Raw genomic sequence first — 16365 nt, 5'->3', positions numbered from 1 at the left:
AGACTCTGCTCTCAGGAGCTCTGATCTCCAAAGTAGGGAGAAATGGAGAAGTAAGGGTCCTCTTCCTTCCGAAACATCCTCACGACCTTCGCCCAGTGATGTTCCTACTCCTTCCCCATCTCCGTAACAGCCTCTGCCCTACACTAAGCAGTAAGAGTCTTACAGGGAAATAATGGTATCCTGTCCAACTGTTGGGCAAGGCTAAAGACTTGTTTGTTTTGTTTTGTTTTGAGACAGAGTTTCACTCTGTTGCCCAGGCTGGAGTACAGCGGTGTGATCTCAGCTCACTGCAACCTCTGTCTCCTGGGTTCCAGTGATTCTCCTGCCTCAGCCTCCCAAGTAGCTGGGACTACAGGCTTGCACCACCATACCTGGCTAATTTTTGTATTTTTAGTAGAAACGGTGTTTCACTACGTTGGCCAGGCTGGTCTCGAACTCCTGACCTCAACTCAAGTGATCCACCCAACTCGGTCTCCCAGAGTGCTAGGATTACAGGCATGAGCCACCGCACCCGGCTAAGACTCATTCTTGATTCCTTTTTCTCACCACTCTCATCCAATTCATCAGCAGGCTCCAATGGTGCCTCTAAAATACACCCCAAGGGATTCTGTGCCTCCCTTTCCAGCCTGACCACCTTGGTTGAAACCATACCCTGCACCAGGGTTACTGCACCAGCTTCTTAACTGGTTGTGTCTGTTTCAACCCTTGTTTCCCTAAAGGGGAGCTAAAGATCAATTTCCCCTGCCTGTGATGCGTGTAGCCCAACTGCACTGTAAGTCCCACTTCCACAATATCTGCTGCTTCCACTAGCCAACACACTCTTGGCAGGATTTAGCTTTCTGCAGAGGTGCAGAAAGTTCCCGGTACCTTAACCCCCACTTCATGAGGGTCAAGTTGGCCTATTTGTGGCAGCAATGCCCTGGTCTCCTCAGCAGGGGGTGTTTGTCCCCAGAGCCAGTCATATGCGCAGTAGCTCCCTGACAGTGGAGGAGGTGGCAGCTCTCTTGATGGCCAATTCTGCAGTGTCATTCAGTAAATTATTCCCAGAGCTCAGCCAGACTTTGATGCTGGTGAATCCCCATCAGAGTCTGATTCTCTAGTTTGTCCAGTGATTTTGCAAGCACCTAATTCACTATATAAATCCCTTTCTGCTTGCCCCAACTGGAAGAATTTGTTACCGATAGCCAACTCTGATGGTCACCACTGCCGTATCTAAAGCGGAATTACAAAGATTGCATGGGTGTATGTTTGGGAACATGTTTAATAAGCCCTTCAAAAGAGGAGATTAAAGTTATGTGTAATTACTCTCCCCATAACCATTGGAAAATATATCCAAGAACTTAAGTCCTTCCCAGGGGGTCTCCTTACATATCCCTGGTTCTTGCCCTTAGTTTCCAGCCTGAATGCAGCCGCCGCCTCCTCATCTTTGCTGGTGAATCCCCATGCACCTTCTGGAAATCCTGCCCCTACCCAGAGTGCCTGGTCTTACCTGGGGCTATTTCTCTTCCCCCAGGATTATGCCCAGTGGCTCCCATGTGGCATTCCACAAAAGCGTCTGCCACTCCAAGATTGTCCGAATAGTAGGGAGAAAGGATTTCTCTTCCCCCAGGATTATGCCCAGTGGCTCCCATGTGGCATTGCACAAAAGCGTCTGCCACTCCAAGACTGTCCAAATAGTAGGGAGAAAGGATTTCTCTTCCCCCAGGATTATGCCCAGTGGCTCCCATGTGGCATTCCACAAAAGCGTCTGCCACTCCAAGATTGTCCGAATAGTAGGGAGAAAGGATTTCTCTTCCCCCAGGGTTATGCCCAGTGGCTCCCATGTGGCATTGCACAAAAGCGTCTGCCACTCCAAGACTGTCCAAATAGTAGGGAGAAAGGATTTCTCTTCCCCCAGGATTATGCCCAGTGGCTCCCATGTGGCATTCCACAAAAGCGTCTGCCACTCCAAGACTGTCCAAATAGTAGGGAGAAAGGATTTCTCTTCCCCCAGGATTATGCCCAGTGGCTCCCATGTGGCATTCCACAAAAGCGTCTGCCACTCCAAGACTGTCCAAATAGCAGGGAGAAAGGAGCTGGAAGCATCGAAGTCCCGCCAAGTGGTCCTGTGTGTGCTCATGTCCCTCCCAAGCTCTGCCCCCAGGAGGATTTGCAGAGATGCCTGTTCATGTTTAATTTTCCAGTCAGCTACTGTATCTCCCACAGACATCCATAAATTCTCAAAGACAATACCTACAAAGAAGAGGTGAAATAGTTCTCCAGCTGCCTGATTTAGTTTCAAGCCCACTTATCCATGTTAGAAATTCACAATTCTATGAAAGATTATGACAGTTCCTTTCCTTAATTCCTCATTTCCAAATTGAGCCCCCCCACCCCTTGAACCCGTGGGCTAAAGAAAGGGTTTATTGCTAAGCCACACACTTGCTTATAGCTATTCCACAGCTGCACAAACAGAAACACATTCCACAGTGACCTCTTTTAAGGAGTGGACTAAACTCCTGGCTACCTTACCTTGGAACCTCTGTCTTGTGGGTAAAAGGGGGATTTTAGCCTTTTAGTGATTACCATATTGAATATACAAGTCCAGCAATCTTAATTTATTTTTTAAATAGCAATAATGTCTTTAGCAAAGATGTTGTAGCAGAAATGGCATGAAGTGCTCACTGGTTCTATTTGTTTCTAAGAGGACTCAAATCCCTATCCCTAAAGCATCAGTGAAAACTTGCTGTGGCTTCCTAGGGACAGACAGGGAGGATGAGAGGATGAGCTGCTCATACCTTCAGGAAGGCAACGGGGAAATTGGACTCTGTCTCTCCTCCTCACCGCCCCCCCCCCCCGCCCCCTGCAGGCATACACACACACACACACACACACACACACACACACACACACACACACACACACACCCCACCTTTTTTTAAAAAAAAATTATTTGATTTTAAGTTCCAGGATACACGTGCAGGACGTACAGGTTTGTTATGTAGGTAAACGTGTGCCATGGTGGTTTGTTGCACTTATCAACCCATCACCTAGGTATTAAGCCCCACATGCATTAGCTATTTAAGCTGATGCTCTCCCTCCCCTCCAATCCCTTGGACAGGCCCCAGTATGTGTTGTTCCCCTCCCTGTGTCCATGTGTTCTCATTGTTCAGCTCCCACTTATAAGTGAGAACATGTGCACACCACATCATTTTTTGGAAGCAGAGGTATCAAAGGCAAGAATTTGGCCACAAAGGTTTCTTCTGCTGGTGAAAGCAGCCTGAAAGGAGACTGGCAACTCATGCTGCCTGTTAATGATGAAATGTGTCCGTAGCATATATCAAGACCCCATTGTGCTTTCACACCAGTCTCCCCAAAGTGGTGTATGACTGTGATAGAGAACAACAGTTGCCTCTCAATAACCATTCTTCCCTTTTTCCTTAGTAACAGAGCTCTTTCATTTCAGCACATTGCTGGCCAGAATAAAGGCTGCTTTCCTAGCCCCTCCCCACAACCCTTGTTCTAGAGTTTGCATTTGGCTCAATTCTGGCCAATGGATTATAAGCAGACATGTTGCTGGGACTTCTGGGAAATCTAAAAGGGGATTTAGTAGATATTTCCTCTTCCCTTTCTTTCCCTGCTGCCTGGAATGTAGATGTGATAACAAGCGCTCCTGCAGCCACCTTGGACCACAAAATCAAAGGCCACACCCCAGAACCAAAAGCTGGAAGGAGCTTGGGCTTCTGATAATTTTGTAGCACCAAAATCACAGCACTCAACCTTGGGACTTCTTTTACATAAGACAGAAACAGACAGAGTCATCATGGCGGTGGCCGGGGCCCCAGATGGCATGGAGGAACCTGGCATGGACACGGAGGCCAGGATGTGTCCTGGATGTGTCAGAAAATCCCCATAGATGTGTAGAAGATAAATAGAAATTCCAGGACCCTGAAGACTGCACAGGAGGCAATGACAAAAGGGTGTGGAAGTGAAAAGGCACCAGAAACAAACTTGGCCAACCTGGCTTTTTGCCAATGGCTAATCCTACCTGTGGCCAACATGGCCAGGATCATATAAGCTCACATTGCCAGCTTCACAGCCACCTTTTCTGACATGTACAGAGTAGGCTGTCCCATTGGGGAGAGACACCAATATGTTCAGAGGGTGCGTGCCTCAGCAACCCCATGCACTGCTGCCCACCTCACTAAAATAGCTGGAAGAAGACTCACCAGCTGCCCATCAGGAAGGGCATCTAAGGAGGTCATTTCCCATGCCTAAGGTTGCAACAGCTGCTGCATGAGGTTCAAAGTTCTCAGAGCCTAGAGGCCACTGGGGGAGGTTTCTTCAGTGAAAACCAGTGGCAGAAGCAATGGGCATGTCCAAAGTGCTGCCATGCTGTCCTGCATGTCCAGCAGTTCAGTGTGTGGGCTCTGGACTCAGCTTGAATCTTGATTCCACTTCTTATCAGCTGTCAGACGCTGGGGCTATAACCTAAGTCCTAACTTCCTAGTATGAGGTAAGAGTGGAGCACACAATAACCAAAGGAAATATAATACAAGCTACCAATGGAGCTAAATTACAGAGGTAATTTTAAATTTTCTAGCAACCACATTTACAAAGTAAAACGAGGCCAGTTGCAGGGGTTCAAGCTTGTAATCCCATAGCTATGGGAGGCTGAGGTGAGAGGGGGTGGGGAGGGAGGATCACTTGAGGCCAGGAGTTCAAAACCAGCCTAAGCAATATGGCAAAAGCTTGTCTCTACAAGCCTTAAAAATCAGCCAGGCACACGCCTGTAGTCCCAGCTATTCAAGAGGCTGAGTGGGAGGATCACCTGAGCCCAGGAGGTCAAGGCTGCAGTGAGCCATGATCACACCATCGCACTCCAGCCTAGGCAGAAAGTGAGACCCCATCTCAAAAGAAGAAAGTATTATATAAAATAAAAAGTAAAAAGAAACAGGTGAATTTAGCTTAAATAATAATTTTAACACATTATATCTGAAATATCACTGCAACCAATATTATCATTGCAATCAATATTAAAAATTTTTAGTGAGATATTTTACATTCTTTATTCTGTCTACTGTCTTCAAAATTATTGATGTATTTTATGCTCATAGCATATCTCAGCTCCAACTGGCCAAATTTCAAGTACTCAGCAACAACATGCAACTGGTGGCTACCATACTGGACAACAGGGGCAGATGCTGTCAATTCCCTTTACATGTACTGGCTACTAGCAGCTTCTTACTGTAATAACCTTTGGCTCTGCCTTGGCACTTCCTCTCAGCTGAACACACAGCAGACCGGAAGTGCTGAGGAAGAAATGCCCCAAGAAGCAGCCCTCAATCAATGAAGATTTGCAGTTGGCTCCTTAGATGGAGCAGGACTTCAATTAAATTTTAATTGAAATTAATTTGATGTGATTCAACTTGTCTTTTACTTTTTTTTTTTTTTTTGAGATGGAGTCTCACTCTGTCACCCAGGCTGGAGTGCAGTGGTGCGATCTCGGCTCACTGCAACCTCCACCTCCCGGGTTCAAGTGATTCTCCTGCCTCAGCCCCCCTAGTAGCTGGGACTATAGGCGCGCAACACCACGCCTGGCTAATTTTTGCGTTTTTAGTAGGAACAGGGTTTCACCACGTTGGCCAGGCTGGTCTCGAACTCCTGACCTCGAGTGATCTGTCCTCCTCAGCCTCCCAAAGTGCTGGGATTACCTACGTGAGCCACCATGCCCAGCCATCTTTCACTTTTGTTGCTTGTGCTTCTGATTCCCCGTCCAAGAAATCATTGTGAAATCCAGTGTCATGAAGCTTTCCCTCTATGTATTCTCAGGGAAGTTGTACAGTTTCAGGTCTTACGCTTAAATCTTTAATCTATTTTGAGTTCATTTTTGTGTATAAGATCCAATTTCAGGCTGGGCGCGGTCGCTCATGCCTGTAATCCGAGCACTTTAGGAGGCCAAGGTGGTGGATCACTTGAGGCCAGGAGTTTGAGACCCTCCTGGCCAAAATGGCAAAACCCCGTCTCTACTAAAAATACGAAAATTAGCCAGGCGGGGTGGTGCATGCCTGTAATTCCAGCTACTCAGGAGGCTGAGGCATAAGAATCACTTGAACCCGGGAGGTTGGAGATTGCAGCAAGGTGAGATCGTGCCACTGCACTCCAGCCTGGGCAACAGAACAAGACTCCATCTCAAAAAAAAAAAAAAAATAGTTTTATTATTTTGCATGTGGATAGCCAGTTTCCCCAGCATCATTTGTTGAAGAGACTATCCTTTCCCCGTTGTGTATTCTGGGTACTCTTTTTGAAGATCAGTTGACCATATGTGCATATGTGTGTGGGTTTATTTCTAGGCTATCTATTCTGTTCTATTTGTCTACATGTCTGTTTTTATTCCATCACACTGCTTTAATTACTGTAGCTTTGTAATATATTCATATTTTGAAATCAGGAAGTATGATGCCTCCAGCTTTGTTCTTCTTTTTCAAAATTGGCTTGGCTACTGGGGGTCTCCTGTGGTTCCACATGAATTTTAGGATTGTTTTTTTCTATTTCTGTTTTTTAAAAAATGCTATTATGTTAGCCAGGTGTGGTGTCATGTGCATGTAGTCCCAGCTGCTGGGGAGGCTGAGGTGAAAGGATTGCTTGAGCCCAGGAGTTCGAGGCTGCAGTGAGCTGGGATGGCACCACTGCGCTCCAGCCTGGGTGACACAGCAAGATCTTGTCTCAGTAAATTTAAAATAAATAAATAAAATCTGTATTTAAAAAAAAAAGTCTTTGTGATCTTGATAGGAATTGCATTGACTCTATAGATTGCTTTGGGTTGTATGGACATCTCAACAGTATTGTGTTCTAATCCATGAACACAAAATGTCTTTTCATTTATGAATGTATTCTTTAATTCGTTTCATTAATGTTTTGCCATTTTCAGTGGACAAGTCTTTTACTCCCTTGGTTTAGTTTATTCCTAAGTATTTTATTCTTCCTGATGCTACTGTAAATGAGATGGTTTTCTGGATTACCTTTCACATAGTTCATTGCTGATGCATAGAAATTCAATTGACTTTGTATATTGATCTTGTATCCTGCAACCTTGCTGAACTTGTTTATTAGTTCTAATAGCTGTTTAGTGGATTTCTTAGGGCTTTCTATATACAAGTTCATGTCATCTGCAAATACAAATGGGTTTACTTCTTCCTTTTATCTGGATGACTTATGATTTTTTTTCTTCCCTGATTCCTCTAGTTAGAACCTTCAGTACAATGTTGAATAGAAGCAGTGAAAGTAGACATCCTTCTCTTGTTCCTAGTCTTAGAGCAAAAGCAGTCAGTCACCATTAAGTATGACATTTGCTGTGGCTTTTATATAAATATCCTTTATGAGGTTGAGGAAGTTCCCTTCTCTTTCCAGCGTGTTGAGTGTTCTTATCATTAAAGAGTACTGGATGTTGTCAAATGGTTTCCTGAATTTATTGAGAAATAAATGTCTTCTCAGGGGAAAACAGAATTTTAATCAGTGAGTCCTAGTAGGTGCAATAATTGTGGCATGGACAGGTTTGTATCCTGTGCCTTGGGTCGCTCCAGAAACACAGCCATTGGGTTTTCTCTATTGGGGGCCAGCCAGCTACAGCCCTAAACATTCTTGGGGTGGCTTGCCATCAAGGGGGTGCTGCTCTGGAGCACAAGACAAGTAGCCACCATCAATCCTTCTGAAATATATAGCTTAAAAAAATCACACTCTGACTTTAAATTTGGCATGAGCACTCAGCCACATTATAATCACACCAGGCAGATTTTTAATTAAGGCCTCAGGCTCCAAATAATTTGGGTGACACATTGATAACAAAATAAGAAAGAGTTATTGCCAAATGACATTTGATTGATGGGCTTGGACCTGTAAAGAGGATTGTCTTGAGACCCTTAACAATATAGGTGACCAAGTTGCTAAATCTTTATAAGCCTCAATATCATAACCTATTAAATACGTAGAATAATATTTAGCTCATAAGGATGCTATGACGATGAAATGAAATGGTGCAAATAAAGAGACAGTCACAATACTTGGTCCAGGAAAAGCTTTGATAAGTGTCATTAATAATTAACTATGAATAAGCCTTCCCACATAGTATTTCAATGATCCATTTTAAATGTCTCTCTTAATAACAAGGGCAAGGCATTATTTGTTTTTGTACATTATTTTTATGAATAAATGAAAGAACAATCCCAGCTAGTAAAGAAAGGAAAAGGAAGGGAGAGGAGGGGTGAGGAGGAGCACTTCTGAGCTCAGTGAATGACTAGGCTGAAGCTCCGTACTATGACTTTTCCATTTCCCTAAACGCCTTCTGGTTATGTTCTCAGAAGCCACCACCTCTCTCCTCTCCAAAGGACCCCAACAGAATCTTAATCATCACAGATTGGCAACTTCACAACCTTAGCATGTTGACAAACAAAAATCAGCTGTCAATGACACAGAAGAGGCCTGTTTGTCCCCCTCCCACCCCGTTCTCATTCTTCAACCACCAAACCACCTCTCTCAACAGAGGCCGACCTAGGCCAGGCAAGGGAGAAAGATCAGCTATTTGTTGGGGAGCCCTGCTCTCTGGGAACTCAGTGAATTAACAGCAGGGTGCCTGAGGGGTAGGTAGTCTACCACCTAGGGAGAGCAGAACAGGGAGGACAGCCAGCTTTTAAAACTCTGCTCTTAACAAAAAAAGAAAGAAAAAGAAAACAATCGGCTTTATTATGAACTTCATAAGGACAGGAACCAGGTTTTGCAATCACTCAAGGTATCTAATACAGTGGCCCTTTAGTCTAATTTATCAATTTTTTTCTTTTATAGTGAGCCTTTTTGTGTCGTGTTTAAGAAATCTTTGCCTACTCTGAGGTCATGAAGGTGGTCTCCTATGTTTTCTTCAAAAGCTTTATTGCTTTACCTTTCACATTTAGATGGATTTAAAAATCCATCTGGATTTTTTTTGTTGTTGTTATGATGTGAGGTAATTTTTCACATGAATATACAATTGATCCAGCACATTTATTGAAATGACTGGTTGGGCACACTGGCTCATGCCTGTAATCCCAGCATTTTGGGAGGCCAAGGCAGGAGGATTGCTTGAGGCCAGGAATCTGAGACTAGCCTGGCCAACATAGCAAGACCCTATCTCTATATATTAAAATAACATTTTTTAGAAACCAGATATTTAACACCAGTGGTACAGTTTATTTAGAAAAGGCAGGAAACATGCTTGATTCTTTCATTAACTAGTTTTATAAATAGAGTTGGTTTGCCCACATCCTCCAATACTGATAACATGAATTTAGGTATTATTATGAATTCATGTACTTAAATATAATCAATGTGTTTCCATCAACTGCAGTTATTACCCTTACTGATGTTCAAAATGTCCCATGTTTAGGAGCCTCTTCTTGCTGGCTCTGCCTCATTTTGACATGACCCTACTGTTTGCTTTTTATGGTTTCCTTGCTTTCCAGTATGTTTGCAGCAATAAATAATGGACAGATAGAAAGTCTTTGGTCAGATAACAATCCCTCAAGGTTGACTGATGGCTCTGTAGAGTTCAGTGTGAGCAGCTACTTGTGCAACAGCTATGTTCAGGGGCAGGGAGACCCAGACCCAAGAGTAACTCCCCCACCCAGAATGGGGCCACCTCGGGGGTGACATGAAAAAGCCAAGCGACCGGGCACGCTGGCTCATGCCTGTAATCCTAATATGTTGGGAAGCCGAGATGGGCAGATCACTTGAGGTCGGGGGTTCAAGACAGGCCTAGCCAACAGGGCAAAACCCTGTCTCTACTAAAAATACGAAAATTAGCTGGGTGTGGTGGCAGTGCCTATAATCCCAACTACTTGTGAGGTTGAGGCACCGCTTGAATCCAGGAGAGGAGGTTGCAGTGAGCCAAGGTAGTGCCACTGCACTCCAGCCTGGGCGACAGAGTGAAACTCCGTCTCAAAAAAAAAAAAAAAGAAAAAAAGGAAAAGGATAAGGCCAAGCACTCAGATCAGGAAGAAAAGGGGGTGCCAGTGGGAGGAGACACTGAAATAATAACAGTAATATTTATGAAAACTCACTGTGTGCCAGAAGCTAGTCTAAGCTCTTTGAAAGTATTAACGTATTTAATCCTCACAATGATCCGGGGGTGAGTATAATCCCCGTATAGTATAAATGGTATTATCTCCTGTTTTACAGACAAGGAGACTGAAGCACAGAAAGGTTAAATAACTTGCCCAAGGCCACACAGACACTAAGGGATGGAGTCAGGAATCGAACTCAGGCACTTCCCCAGCCCGAATGGAAAAGAAGACAAGCCATTCCTCCTTTATGGATTTGGTAAGGATGGCTGTGGAGGAGGTTCTAGCACTTGGACAATGCCATGAAATAGCCAGCATTCCAGTGTGAATTTCAGTTCGAGCTGGCCTGGGTGTGTTCAATGCAAGGTCAGCCACGGCTACCACTTCATTCCCCTCCCCTTCATTCCCAAGAACTCCCTTCCCTCTCTGTGCCCCTAGCCTCAATGTCCTGCCCTGCCTCTGCGTTCGCTGGAACATTTCTCTGCTTCTTCCCCGGCATCCCTGAGAAATTCACTTCTCAGCCAAGGTGGTAATATTACAAATAAAAGTTTAAAATAGTGCAAATAAAACTTTCTGTTGGATGATTACTAGATGCTAGGAGTAGACACGTGCTTTGCAAATTTTCTCAATTACCCTCATTTTATAGGGGGGAAGCTGAGTTGTTAAGGGTTTTGTTCCAGATTACAAAGCTAGTGAATGCTGGGCTAGGATCCTCTGCGGATAAGGATGTCTCACTTCTAAGCCCTGCCTGTGCCTCACTCCTGAACCACTACTGCCCTCTGCTGGGCCCGTGACAGCACTGCCTCACTATGCTGCCTCACTATGCTACAGCAGCAGCTCCAGGCGTCTCTATCACAGAAAGGAAGGGGTGGCCAGGAAGAGTATTTCTTGTTCTCAAAGCTCCTGCAGAGCTCCTCAGATTGCACCAGTCAAAAACATATTATTAATATTCTTTGCTATTATGGACACTATTGGGGTAACTGGTGAAATCTGAATAAGGTTATATAACAGTAAAGGGGCATGTCTACGACTTACAAATAATTCAGAAAAAAAAGTGTGTGTGTGGAGTGAGAACATAAACAAATGTGCCAAAATGTTAACATCTGGAAAATTTGGGTGAAGGATGTAGGAAATTCTTTATACTATTCTTACAACTTTTCTGTAAGTCTAAAACTATTCAAAATACAGTTAAATAATTACAACTTCAGGAAGCCACCAACCCCAGCTCCCCAGATTCAGGAGGTTCTCTAATAACTGACAGATTACCAGAGGGCTCCCTCCTGGCCCCGCTTCCTGATGAACACCATGGTCGACACGGAATTTAGGGGCCCATGAGGCTATGGCGGGGAAGAAGCTCACTCCTGGGCAGTGGCTACGGGTGTCTTCAGTGCCCACAGGATGCCATGCATGCCCCCTCTAACACATGCACTGGTGCACAACTACAGGCAGTGACTGGGGACCCCCAAAAAGGATAAGCTTGTGGGTGTCCAGAACTGGTCAGCATAGTGAAGGGAGTGGGAGGCATTTCTCGTGAGGAAGAGTGAAAAGAACAAGATGGAAAACTTGGGAAGAGAAGGCTGGGCAGCAAGGGGAAGGCCGGGAGGCACTTAAGAATCACTGTAGACATGTGTTATGCAAAAGAGGAATCAGATTCAGTCTATGAGGTGTAAGAAGACAGAAGGAGGCCGGGCGCGGTGGGTCAGGCCCGTAATCCCAGCACTATGGGAGGCCGTGGCAGGCGGATCACCTGAGGTCAGGAGTTCAAGACCAGCCTGGCCAACATGGTGAAACCTCATCTCTACTAAAAAATACAAAAATTAGCTGGGTGTGATGGCAGGCACCTGTAATCCCAACTACTCAGGAGGCTGAGGCAGGAGAATTGCTTGAACCTGGGAGGCAGAGGTTGCAGTGAGCTGAGATTGAGCCACTGCACTCCAGCCTGGGTAACAGAGCAAGACTCTGTCTCAAAAAAAAAAAAAAAAAAAAAAAAAAGGCAGAAGACAGGAGTCCTGGGCAGAGGCACTGGGAGGCACACACCATTCTGCCCCATAGCTTGTGATGTAGAATAACAGCACTGGATGGAACAGCAACATTACCTACCCCAGAAGGGTCACCTCAGGACATCCTGAGGCTCACCTTGGGGATGCTCCAGCACAAGGTGCTGACCAGTTATGATGGGTTTCTGAGAGGGGCTGGACTCACTAGAGGAAGTTTCAATCACTGTTTCTCAACCTCAGCTACACTTTGGAATAAGTCCAGGGAACTGCTTTTTTTAACACTCATGCCTGCATCCCACCCCCAGAGACTCTTATCTAACTGGTCTGAGATACTGCCTGGGCATTGGTAGTTTTTTAGGTTCCTCAGGCGATTCTAATGTGCAGCCAAGTTTGAGAATCAATGGCTTCAAAGGCTCTACCTCTAAGGCTCCTGGAATCTACGAGAAATAGAGACCATGTGGGCAAGATCAGAGAGCCCATCTCAGCTGCAGGAATAACTTCAGTTGCCTTAGTCAAATCCACCATCGGAGAAATCTTTGCTGCAGGAATAACTTCAGTTGCCTCAGTCAAATCCACCATCAGTCAAATCTTTGCTGCAGGAACAACTTCAGTTGCCTTGGTCAAATCCAGATCAGAATTTACCCTGAACATAGACTCAGTCTGATGGATGTGCTTTTTACCCTAAAAATGTGCTGAAGTTTGTTAAAATTGAGAAGTGATATTAACGGAAATGGCACAATGGTGTTTATTTCATTTGAGAACTCCCTAAGTTTTGGTTGATTTGGGAACTGGCAATGTCCTTTGGTAAATATTGGATGGCATGTAAGTGAGTACGCCATGGCCAGGCCATGAGTCCATCTCTGGGACTTCCCACCCCGACTGCCTGGCCTCTAAATAATCAAATAGAGAAGTTACTCTTGCTTTGTTTCCCTTCCTCTCCTTTCCCAGGAGACCAAAAGGTAAAGCTGCCCTTTCTTCTCAAGGGAAGAGCACTCAGGCCTCTAGAATTCTGGCCCCAGGAGAAAATTAATAGCTGCTTCTGCTGTCAGGTGGGAGTGGGGCCACCTGAAGGCAACTCTACCCAGGACTTTCCCCACGCCTGAAGGCTGGATTGTCTTATTGAAGGGAAGGGAGTAGCCCTAGCTAAAAAGTAGATCCTCAAGTCCAAAACGACGGAGGGGCTCATCTCCAGACCTTAGCTCCTCTCCGTCGATGATTTTATCCAGTCTTCCGGCTCCTGGTGTAGAAGAACGCGCACACCCTCATCACTCTCAAATTTCTATTTCCATCTCGGACTACTCCCCAGGACTGGACATCCCTGTGTGGGTATCTCACAGGCATCTCAAACCGAGCGCGTCCAAACCCAAACTCCTGACTGTCCCTCTCTAATCCACCTCCCACCTGCACCTGTCCTCCCACAGCCGTCCACAGTTCAGAAATGGCAGCGCCATCCTTCCGGCCGCCCAAGCCAGCTTCACAGCCCTCCTTGACTCCTCTTCGTCCCTCTCCTCCATACCTAATCCTTCTGCGGATTCTGACAATCTGACCATTTCTCACCACCGCCCCACTCCCATATCCCCTGCTGAGCCGTGTGGTGTGTGTGTGTGTGTGTGTGTGTGTGTGTGTGTGTGTGTGTGTGTGTGTGTGTGTCTGTCTGTCTCTCTCTCTCTTCTGGATCGCTGCTGTTGCCTCCTCTCTGATCACCCTGCTTTCACCCTTGGCCCGCTGTAGTCTGTTCTCAGCATAGCAGCCCTTTGCAAACAAACACCACTTTGACACTCCTAGGCTCTGAACTCCCCAACAGCTTCTTATCTTGCTCAGAGTAAAAGCAAATGGCCTTGGCCCTGTGTAATTCCCCTGGGTTTCCTGCCAGTGCTCCTCCCCACTTCCCTGCTCCATCCACCCTGCAGTTCCTCCACAGCACAGGTGTCTTTGCACTTCCCCAGATACCTGAACAACTCCCTCCCCCACAGCCTCGAGGTGTGTCCATTTGCCCAAACACCACCTCTGCAGTGAGGCCTTCCCTGTTCACCCTATTTAAAATGGCAACCTCTCCCTACCAGCATTCCCTCTTCCCTCCTTCTGGCTACATTTTTCTCCATCTAACATCCTTTCTCAGGTTTGTCGTTCTTCCCTAAAATGAGCTCCATGAAACAAGGACTTTTTGTTGCAGTGTCTGGACAGGGCCTACCCCAGAGCAGGCACTCCACAAGTGCTGGCTGAACACACAGCCGGCGGCGGCTCACGCCTGTAATCCCAGCACTTTGGGAGGCCAAGGCGGGTGGATCACCTGAGGTCAGGAGTTTGAGACCAGCCTGGCCAACATGGCGAAATCCTGTCTCTACTAAAAATACAAAAAAATTAGTGGGGTGTGGTGGCACATGCCTGTAATCCCAGCTACTTGGGAGGCTGAGGCAGGAGAATCACTTGAACCTGGCAGGCGAAGGTTGCAGTGAGCTGAGATCCAACCACTGCACTCCAGCCTGGGCAACAGAGGGAGACTGTGTCTCAAAAAAAAATTGTATTGCCTAGGTTTTCTTCTAGGGTTTTTACGGTTTTAGGTCTAACATTTAAGTCTTTAATCCATCTTGAATTAATTTTTGTATAAGGTGTAAGGAGGGGATCCAGTTTCAGCTTTCTACATATGGCTAGCCAGTTTTCCCAGCACCATTTATTAAATAGGGAATCCTTTCCCCATTGCTTGTTTTTCTCAGGTTTGTCAAAGATCAGATAGTTGCAGATATGCAGCATTATTTCTGAGGGCTCTGTTCTGTTCCATTGGTCTATATCTCTGTTTTGGTACCAGTACCATGCTGTTTTGGTTACTGTAGCCTTGTAGTATAGTTTGAAGTCAGGTTGCATGATGCCTCCAGCTTTGTTCTTTTGGCTTAGGATTCACTTGGCAATGTGGGCTCTTTTTTGGTTCCATATGAACTTCAAAGTAGTTTTTTCCAATTCTGTGAAGAAAGTCGTTGGTAGCTTGATGGGGATGGCATTGAATCTATAAATTACCTTGGGCAGTATGGCCATTTTCACAATATTGATTCTTCCTACCCATGAGCATGGAATGTTCTTCCATTTGTTTGTATCCTCTTTAATTTCATTGAGCAGTGGTTTGTAGTTCTCTTTGAAGAGGTCCTTCACGTCCCTTGTAAGTTGGATTCCTAGGTATTTTATTCTCTTTGAAGCAATTGTGAATGGGAGTTCACTCATGATTTGGCTGTTTGTCTGTTATTGGTGTATAAGAATGCTTGTGATTTTTGCACATTGATTTTGTATCCTGAGACTTTGCTGAAGTTGCCTATCAGCTTAAGGAGATTTTGGGCTGAGACAATGGGGTTTTCTAGATACACAATCATGTCATCTGCAAAGAGGGACAATTTGACTTCCTCTTTTCCCAATTGAATACCCTTTATTTCTTTCTCCTGCCTGATTGCCCTGGCCAGAACTTCCAACACTATGTTGAATACGAGTGGTGAGAGAGGGCATCCCTGTCTTGTGCCAGTTTTCAACTCCCTGTCTTGTGCCAGTTTTCAAAGGGAATGCTTCCAGTTTTTGCCCATTCAGTATGATATTGGCTGTGGGTTTGTCGTAGATAGCTCTTATTATTTTGAGGTACATCCCATCAATACCTAATTTATTGAGCGTTTTTAGCATGAAGGGTTGTTGAATTTTGTCAAAGGCCTTCTCTGCATCTATTGAGATAATCATGTGGTTTTTTTCGTTGGTTCTGTTTATATACTGGATTACATTTATTGATTTGCATATGTTGAACAAGCCTTGCATCCCAGGGATGAAGCCCACTTGATCATGGTGGATAAGCTTTTTGATGTGCTGCTGGATTCAGTTTGCCAGTATTTTATTGAGGATTTTTCCATCGATGTTCATCAGGGATATTGGTCTAAAATTCTCTTTTTTTGCTGTGTCTAACCTAGGCAATACCATTCAGGACATAGGCACGGGCAAGGACTTCATGTCTAAAACATCAAAGGCAATGGCAACAAAAGACAAAATTGACAAATAGGATCTAATTAAACTAAAGAGCTTCTGCACAGCAAAAGAAACTACCATCAGAGTGAACAGGCAACCTACAGAATAGGAGAAAATTTTTGCAATCTACTCATCTGACAAAGGGCTAATATCGAGAATCTACAATGAACTCAAACAAATTTACAAGAAAAAAACAAACAACCCCATCAAAAAGTGGGCAAAGGATATGAACAGACACTTCTCAAAAGAAGACATTTATGCAGCCAAAAGACACATGAAAAAATGCTCATTATCACTGGCCATCAGAGAAA

Source organism: Gorilla gorilla, chromosome 21 (genome assembly GCF_029281585.2).
Source record: "Gorilla gorilla gorilla isolate KB3781 chromosome 21, NHGRI_mGorGor1-v2.1_pri, whole genome shotgun sequence".
NCBI classification, from domain to species: Eukaryota; Metazoa; Chordata; class Mammalia; order Primates; family Hominidae; genus Gorilla; species Gorilla gorilla.
Note: the sequence above shows the minus strand (reverse complement) of the source record.